Here is a 9,821-nt window from a genome sequence, read left to right on the forward strand (position 1 = left end):
GCTCCGACATGGCGACACGCTCCGACACGGTGTCGGACACGCGGTTGACTTTTTCCGACACGTTGACCATTCCGACACGCGTATTTGACCGTGTCGAACACGGTCAAATGGCATTTTCGTAATTTTTTTTAATTTTTTTTAATTTTTTTTTTAAAAGTTAAAATATATTAATAAAGCTTCCACCTGATCATATCAATTTTATCTTTTTGTCTTTTTTCCCCTTAAGTAGATAAGAGATCATCTCAGCATCATTGTTGTCAATTCCTATCACGCTCTTATTGTATCTTCTTCTCTCTGATCTCTCTCTAATATGATTTGATCTCTCTATCTGATATTATATCTCTCTCATCCCAGTTCTTATTTTTTTTATTAAAGCTTCCATCTTTATAACGTGTTGATGGGTATTATTAATTTAGTTTCATTTTTTTGTTAAATTATTAAATATTAAATGAAATATACACTATATAAATTAAAAATATTATTTAATATTAAAACGTGTCCCAACGTGTCAAAATCCATAATTTTTTAGGATTGACGTGTCGGAGTGTCGTGTCATGTCGTGTCACGTGTCGCGTGTCGTATCGGTGCTACATAGCATAAGATTGAGGTGGCAGCTATTCTTGAACCTCGAGTAAGTGGTTCAAAAGCAAAACAGATAATAAAAAAGCTGGGTTTTAATAATTCAATAGTGGAGGATGCTCATGGATTTACGGGAGGTCTTTGGTTACTATGGAATAATGATAGGTGTCAGGTTCAAGCATTAAAACAGACCCATCAATTTATTCATGTTCGTGTTACATTGGCAGATCATCAAGCTTTTCTTTATACTGTTATCTATGCAAGTCCTAGAGAAGAAATTCGGAAGAGACTTTGGGATGATTTACTTCAGTTATCAGAAGATATCTCGGTCCCTTGGTTAATTGCAGGTGATTTTAATGAAATTGCCTTTCCAAGTGAGAAACGTGGTGGTGCTCCAGTTGATACTAGCAGATGTAATAAATTTGCTTCTCTTCTAACTGATATAAAGATGATTGATCTTGAAGGAATAGGTTCTAAATTTACATGGCGGGGACCAAGATTTCTTCATTTAGATAGAGTCTTTAAACGTTTAGATCGAGCTTGTAGCAATGCTGAATGGAGGTTGATGTTTCATGAAGGCCAGGTTCGAGTGCTTCCTCGTATTAACAGTGACCATAATCCTATCCTTATTACCTTAGAGCCAAGCAAAGTTGATGGGGTGGAACGCCCTTTCCGTTTTCATTCTTTTTGGTTGGATCATCAATTTTTTAACAATTTCATCAAGGAAAATTGGCGTCAGGATCAAAGAACAGTTGATAGTCTTCGTGATTTCACTCCTCTTATTAAGCAATGGAATAAAGATGTGTTTGGTAATATCCATCATAAGAAGAACAGGTTGATTGGTAGGCTTGAAGGTATCCAGAGGGCAATTTCTGAGCAGAATAAAAGCCATTTGGAAAAGATTAAAGGCAAGATAAAGGGTGAACTTGAACAAGTTTTAGAACAAGAGGAGCTTTTGTGGTTTGAAAAGTCTCGTGCTACTTGGATAGCTCAAGGAGATAGGAATACGAAGTACTATCATACAAAAACAATTGTTAGACGTAGAAGGAGCAAGATCTTGGAGTTGAAAGATGATGCTGGAAACTTGATTAGAGAAGATCACAACATTGCACGGGTAATAAATGCTTACTTCTCTAAACTATTTTCTGAAGCAAACCATGATCGTCCTTGGGTCCAGACTCTTTGGCCTAAGGTGGACGATGAGACTGCTGTTAACTTAGGTGCTCCAATTTCAAAAAATGAAGTCAGACGTGCTTTCTTTTCTATGAAAGATTCGAAAGCTCTAGGGGAGGATGGCTATACCGCGGCATTCTATAAAAAGAACTGGGAATTTATTGGTGAACAGATTTGGAGAGATATCAAGTATTATGCAGAAAACCCTTCCAACATTGAGGAAGTCAACGGTACTCTGATCACTTTGATCCCCAAAGTTCCTAAGCCAATGCATGTTTCTCAATTCAGACCTATTTCTTTGTGTAATGTCATTTATAAGGGTATGAGCAAGATCATTGTGGATAGGCTTAAGCTTACAATGGAGAATTTAGTTTCTCCTTACCAAGCTAGCTTCGTGCCAAATCGTCAGCTTCAGGATAATATTATAGTAGCAAAGGAGCTGGTTCATTCTATGGGGAGAGTAAAAGGAAAGAAAGGTACAATGGCAATCAAACTGGACCTTGAAAAAGCTTATGATAAACTCAGTTGGAGTTTTATCTATAAAGTGCTTATTGAAGTTCAGTTTCCTGATTGGATGATTGGTGTTATAATGGCTTCTATAACTTCTAATCGTTCGAGGGTCTTGATAAATGGTGTGGCTTTGGATTGCATAGTTCCTCGGAGAGGAATTCGTCAAGGGGATCCAATATCTCCTTATATTTTTGTGTTGTGTGTTGAGAAGCTTTCCCACTTGATCGCTGAAAAAGTGATTATGGGTTCGTGGAAGCCTATTCGAGTCTGCAGAAGAGGGCCGAGTGTATCCCACCTTTTATTTGCAGATGATATCATTCTCTTTGTGGAAGCAGATATGGAGCAAGCTAAGGTGATTATGGATTGTATTAATCTCTTTTGTGAGATGTCGGGGAAAAGTGTTAGTGCAAATAAATCTTTGATTTATTTTTCCCCGAATACTGATACTCAAGTTGCTGCAAGGATTGTCAACAGAATGGGCTTTAAGCGCACTTCTAGTATTGGCAGATATTTAGGCTCTATTGTTAAACAAGGGAGATATATTAAAGCAGACTATGGAGCTATCAAGGATAGGATACGTTCAAAATTGGATGGTTGGAAAAGCCATTGCCTTTCTTTTGCTGGTCGGGTTACTTTGGTGAAATCGGTCATTGCTGCAATCCCTTCTTTCCATATGCAGAATGGTCTTTTACCAGTAATGTTTTGTGATGAAATTGAGCAGATACAAAGGGCTTTCATTTGGGGAGATCAGGATAGCAGAAGGCGGACTCATTTGGTAGCTTGGGATCAAATGTATAAACCCAAAGATAGAGGTGGTTTGGGAATAATTAATCTTCGACTCCAAAATGAAGCTTATATTCATAAACTGGCGTGGAAGGTGTTAACTAAGAAAGATGATTTATGGGTTAAGATTTTAGTAGCCAAGTATGGTAGAGGTTAAGACTTAAGGAGAGGTATAAAGGCAAAATTATATGACTCTAAACTTTGGCGTGATCTTGCTAAATGTTGGAGTAATTTCCTTGCTGGTCTCAGATGGGAAATAACAGATGGTTCTGAAGTAAAGCTTTGGACTGATAACTGGTTGGGATGGGAGGAAAATTTGCAGCAGTTGTCGAGCAATCAGGTGCCGTGGGAGGAGAGTCAGAAATCAATTGCAGATTACATGGTGGATGATGGTTTCCGTCTTGAAGCTGTTCATCAATTTCTGGAGTCAAATTTGGCTGATGCAGTAACAAATCATCTCAGTCTTATTCCAAGGAATGGGGAGGATAGATTAGTTTGGATCAATAATCATCACTCAACTTCTTTGGTTAAGGTCGATTACTGTAACCTTATGAACTTCCCAGCAGATGTTCACACTAGCTTATGGAAAAAAGTTTGGTCGTGGAATGGGCCAGAACGGGTGAAAGTGTTTATGTGGATGACTTTGCTTGCTAAACTTTCAGTGCGCAGCAGAACCAGTAAGTGGAGCGGAGGTTCAAATGTCTGTCCCAGTTGTCCAAATCATGAGGAAACTATTATTCATGTTCTTCGTGATTGTAGACATGCTAGGAAAATTTGGCAATCTTGGTTTACAGGTTCGATACCCAATTCCTTTATGAATTCGAATTTGCAGGATTGGTTGACTTTAAATATCGATAACATGTGGTCCTCCAATAAAGTGAATGACTGGAGGGATATTTTCTTTACTACTTGTTGGTTTTTGTGGAAGTGGAGAAATTTGGAGATCCATGAAGATCATTTCTGTCATGATGAGCAATCGCAGGCTTCAATTTGGATGTTTGTCCAACAGATTCTGCAAGCCCGAATTTATCAGCGTCGTGGTGATTCCAACGATAGCGTTTGGACAACCCCCAAGCAAGGGTGGGTTAAGTTGAATTGTGATGGAGCTTCTTCTAGTGGCATGAAAAAAGCTAGTTGTGGTGGTATATTAAGAGATCACAATGGATCCTTTTTGGGAAGCTTCTATTGTAATTTAGGTTCCTGCAATCCTCTTGATGCAGAATTATGGGGATTAATGAAAGGTTTGGAATTGCTTTGGGGTACAAGATTAAAAAGAATAGAGCTAGAATGTGATTCTAGCCAAGCCATCCAAATGTTATTGGAGCAGCATGAAGATCCTAGGGACTCTCAAGTCACTAGCAGATTGAGATTATGGTTAAAAGCAGATTGGACTATTCATCTTGTTCATACCAAGAGAGAAAACAACAAATGTGCTCATTGGTTAGCTAAAGCTGGGCAGACTAATAATCTCCATTTCAAGATTTTTAAAGATCCTCCTCCTCAGTTGATGGAACTTATAGTTGCTGATGCTAGAAATATGTCTAGCTTGTTAGTTTCTGATTTGTAATTTCTTTCTGTTTCTGGGGCTTAGCCCCTCTTTATTAACAAAAAAGAAAAGAAAAGAATATAGTAATTCCCAGCTATCACATTAACTTATCCAACAACTATTATTAAATCTTAATAAATTCTTGTCGAACTCTATCAAATAATTGTTTCTCTGTTTAGTATTATTCTTCTTACTACATGGAAACATAGAATTTTAACTACGCGCGTTTTCAGAAGTGAGCATGCATGGGTAGAGTTTTTTGAGGTGCCACTTGCTCTTGCTCATGATAAAGGTGACGATTGCATGATTTTTATTTTTTATTTTTTATTTTTATCAAATCTAACACAAGCATGGGCAGAGTTTTTGAGGTAACATTTGCTCTTGCTCATGATAAAGGTGACGATTACATGATTTTTATTTTTTATTTTTATCAAATCTAACACAACCTCTACATATTTAGGTTTGGTTGGGTTTGAACCCATGATATATATATATATATATATATATATATATATATATATATATATATATATATATATATATATATATATATATATATGAAAAGTATATCTACAACTATTTTAGATAAGGTTGTCTACAACTATTCCTTTTTAACTAAGTATGACCAGTCATACATAGAAATTGCATTTTCTCTCTCTGCCACATCAGCCTACAGTGTTTGAGGAGTGAAAAAAAAGAACAGCTTTATTGTTATAACTATGTATGACCATTCATACTTAGTTAAAAATGGGTAACTATAGATAACCTTATCTAAAGTGGCTGTAGAAATATATATATATATATATATATATATATATATATTGTTAATATTTCTCAAGTCACTTGAGATAAACTTATCTCAAGCTGCCCCTTTTAACTATGTACTATGTGTACTACATAGTTATAACTAGGGGTGAAAGTGGGCTAGGCTGAACCGAGCTTTGCCCCGAAAAGCCCAAGTCTACGTCAACAAATTTCAATTTAGCCCGGCCTAAGCCTAGTATGAGTCTAACTGTTAGCCTGGTTTGGCCCGTTTATGGAAAAAAAACAAATGGCCTGGCTTGGCCCGTTAGCCTGTTAATTTTTAACTTCCAAGCAGAACCATGAATCAACTTTACAAAGTACTCAAATTCTGTTGCTACACCAAAAATCATAATTTCAACGTCCAAACAGAATCATGAATCATAACAAAACTAATACAATATGCATTTAAGTCATTTTCAAAAGCAAAATGCTCAAATTAAATAACATATATTTCATCATGTCCAACAAACAAATCCATACTATGTAAATTAAAATAACTACATGAATCCAACAAACACATCATGATGCTTGTAGTAAGTATAACCTCTGCAAAAAATCTTTTAATATATTCATATACACAATCTAACATGTTGAGATGTTGGTTCCTCCTATATAAGAAATAAAGTAAGATTTCTATTAAAAAATAGGGTTTGTTTTTTCTGATGTTACTTTAGATAACTTTATCTAATGTTCATCAAAACGACGTCGTTTTGAGACGGAAATCATGGTATTTTGTAATTTTAATTTATTTTAGGGTTATAATAGTCTTTATCACTCTAATTTTTTAATTTTTCAACCCCAAAACGACATCGTTTCGATGAACATTAGATAAAGTTATCTAAAGTAACATCGGAAACTTTTTTCCCTAAAATATAATTGAATATGATTAAGTTATAAATAATTGCAATTGATTAAATTTATATCTATTTTTTTTCTTCAAGGCATACTTACTCTATTTTATTTTATTTTATTTAAAATAAATAATACAACATAAGCCGGCCTGTAGGCTTATAGGCCCGGCCTTTTTATTAAACAGGCTTTTTTAAGGCCCGAGCCCGGCCTATTATACAAAATATACTAGGTCAGGTCTAGTCTGATGTAGGCCGAGCCGTAGGCCCCTGTAGGCCAGAGAGAGAGAACTTGTCTGCTGACGTGGAGAGAGAGAGAAAAAATAATTATAACTATGTACTACCTGTAGTATATAGTTAAAAATAATGTTATTAAAATCGACCGGTTATTGACCCGGTCGAGGTACTGGGTCACTGGTTTAAGCAGTGGGTCACTGATTTAATCGCATGACCCAGTGATTATATGTAAATCTATAATTTATATTAAAAAATTATAAACATACTTAAATAGCTAAAAACAATAATATAAATTCTAAATATTTTAATATAAAAAATAATAAATTACACATTATTGTCCAATAAAGAATCAAACAAACATATAATGCTTGTGATACAGGTGTTTCGGATTCAGTAAACGACATCTCTAATTATAAATCAAATTAAAATTTCTTGCATAGTGCGTAATTGAGATAATATTAGTATTGTAGGTACATAACCTATGTAAGTCAATAAGCAACAGATCGCTCAAATATGTCAACTATAATATTATTTTGGAGTTTTTTTTTCGAATTTTTTTTTTAAATAAATCGGGTCAGATCACTGGTTAACTGACTGAGTCACTAGTTTTTACCAAAATCGGCCGGGTCGTACCGGGTCCAACGCATTGTCGATCCGCTGCTTCACCCAGACCGATTATGGAGTTAGGATTATGGATCCGATGTGAATCCTCTTTGTGATTTAATTTGGTTTCTATAATAAATTATTCCAGTATTTGTGTTTTACCTTGCATGAATTTCTATATCCTTGTATGAATAGATCACTCTTATAGGGATTTGAGAGTTAGGGCTTGCAATAGACATATTGGGATTTTAGTCCTGACAGGGGTAAAATATCAATTCTTGTATGTCTTAGACATAGGCTTGCTTGAGTTGTAAACTTCATAATTCATCGCGTTTAATGCTTATTCTAAGAGGGATTATTAAGACATTATGATTCTAATTAGAGTAAAGGGTTAAACTCACTAAGACATTAGGATTTAACCAACTATTTTTAGAAGATGAATTGTCTGAAATATCTCAGGTAAATTATTATTGAAATTAATTTAAACGAGTTTAGGAGGATCTAAGGTGAAATAATTTCTAACTGCGACTTTTATTTTTTATATTCTAAATTTAATTCTCAATTCTTTCATTCTTGATAATTATCGCAATTAATTTTTTTATTTTAAATTAAAAAATTATTCTATTTTCCAAACCAATTCGAGTTTTTCGAATTAAGGGGACTAGTTATAATAGTATTTGGAGCATTACTCCTCATGGGAACGATATTTTTATTCGCTACTTTATTACTTGAAACGGTCGGTATACTTGCCGTAATCGCAACAAGTTTTTGGCGTCGTTGCCGGGGATTAATCACGCCAATATTATTCTTAACTTTCGATCTTTGAGACTGTAATTTATTTTTATTTTATTTTATTTCTCTTGTTTATGCGCGGTAGAGTATATCTTGAATCTCTACAATTTGATCCGAAAATAGAGAAAACTGCGAAAAAGAACAGAAAAAACTCACTAAACAAAGAAAAAAAAGAATCTTCGAGTTCACATCATGAAGAGGAGTTTATGGAGTCAATCCTCACTCCTAGTTTTACAAGGCCGAATTTAAGTATCGCGAGACTAACAATCGCGACTAACAACTTTGAAATTAAGCCGACGTTAGTCACATTGATTGAGCGATCTCATTTCGCGGAAGAGGACACAGAAGATCCTCATGAATTTCTTGACAGATTTCTTATAATCTGTGACACTGTCAAGAAAAATGGAGTTTCATATGATGCGTTGCGACTACAATTGTTCCTGTTTGCTATAACAGATGAAGCACTCAGATGGCTGGAACGACAACCAGCAAATAACATCAGCACTTGGGAAGATCTAGCTGCAAAATTCTTAGCCCAATTATTCCAGATGACAAAGTACAATTGGCTGGTTAATGAAATAACCAATTCCATTCAATCTGATGGAGAAACTTTATGTGCAGCCTGGAAGCGATTCAAGAAGCTTCTGAGAAAGTGTCCTCAGTATGAGTTGCAACCCGGACCAAAAGTTCGAATATTCTTCAATGGGATGACACCAGCTTCAAGGATGGTTGTCAATGGTGCAGCTGGAGGATCTATCAGAAAAAAGACACCCACTCAGACTCTAGAATTGATTGAGTCTATTGTAAGGATGGAGAATAAAATTATAGCAGCTCAGCCAAAGTGAGGAGTCCTCCAATTAGAAGGTAATGATTCCATGCTGGCTGAGCAGAAGCTCCTCTCGCAGCAAATTGCTATTTTGAATAGCAAGTTTGAAAAGCTTCAGGCTTCTATAGCTCAAGTTAAATCAGTATCCTGCAAATACTGTAAAGGGGAACATGAGACTAATGAGTGCAACGTACTCATAGGAGCAGATCCGATCTAAGTCAATGGGATCTGGTATGTTCAGAGGCCTCAGCAGAATCCTCAAAGAAATCAAAACAATGCGACAGGGAATACTTTTAACCCTACGTGGAAGAATCATGGAGGTCTGGATTACAAGTCAAATCAATATTTGCAACCTCTACCAATTCCACAGAATCAACCGTCTGAGTTAGAAAGAGCCTTGCTGCTGTTGACAAAGACAACTGATACGTTTATGAATGAGACAAGATCTCATCACAAGAATCAAGACGCATCCATCAGAAACTTGGAGAGTCAAATTGGCCAACTTTCAAGACAACTAGCTGAGAGGAGTCAAGGAAAATTCCCTAGTGATACCATAATTAACCCGAAGGAGCTCTGCAATTCCATCACTACTATGAATGAAGAGCTAGAAAAAGAAGAAGTCGAAGTTTCTACAAGCAAGGATGAACAAGTTCAAAAGGATAAAGAAGAAGCAAAGGAGCAACCTCCTACAGCTCAAAAGAAGCAATGAGACTTTTCACGTTTTGAGAAACCTCCATATCCCATGAAGAGCAAGCAACATAGCAAAGGAAGCAATTGTCTGAAATCTTAGGTATTTTTAAGAAATTGCAAATTAACATTCCTTTTGCAGAAGCTCTAGAGCAAATGCCTTCGTATGCCAAGTTCCTGAAGGAGACATTATCTAAGAAGCGAAAGCTCACAGAGGATGAACCAATTACACTAACAGAGGAGTGCAGTGCAATATTACAGAAAAACTTGTCTCCAGAGTTGAAGGATCCAGGAAACTTCAGTATTCTATGCACCATTGGCAAGACGACTATAGAGAAAGTCTTATGTGAACTTGGTGCCAGCATTAACGTGATGTCATTAACCCTGATGAAAAAGATGGAAATTGATGAAGTGAAGCCAACTAGGATGAATG

The sequence above is a fragment of the Gastrolobium bilobum genome, unplaced genomic scaffold (genome assembly GCF_033153095.1).
Source record: "Gastrolobium bilobum isolate Gb01-03AN ecotype WA unplaced genomic scaffold, APGP_CSIRO_Gbil_v1 utg7396, whole genome shotgun sequence".
NCBI classification, from domain to species: Eukaryota; Viridiplantae; Streptophyta; class Magnoliopsida; order Fabales; family Fabaceae; genus Gastrolobium; species Gastrolobium bilobum.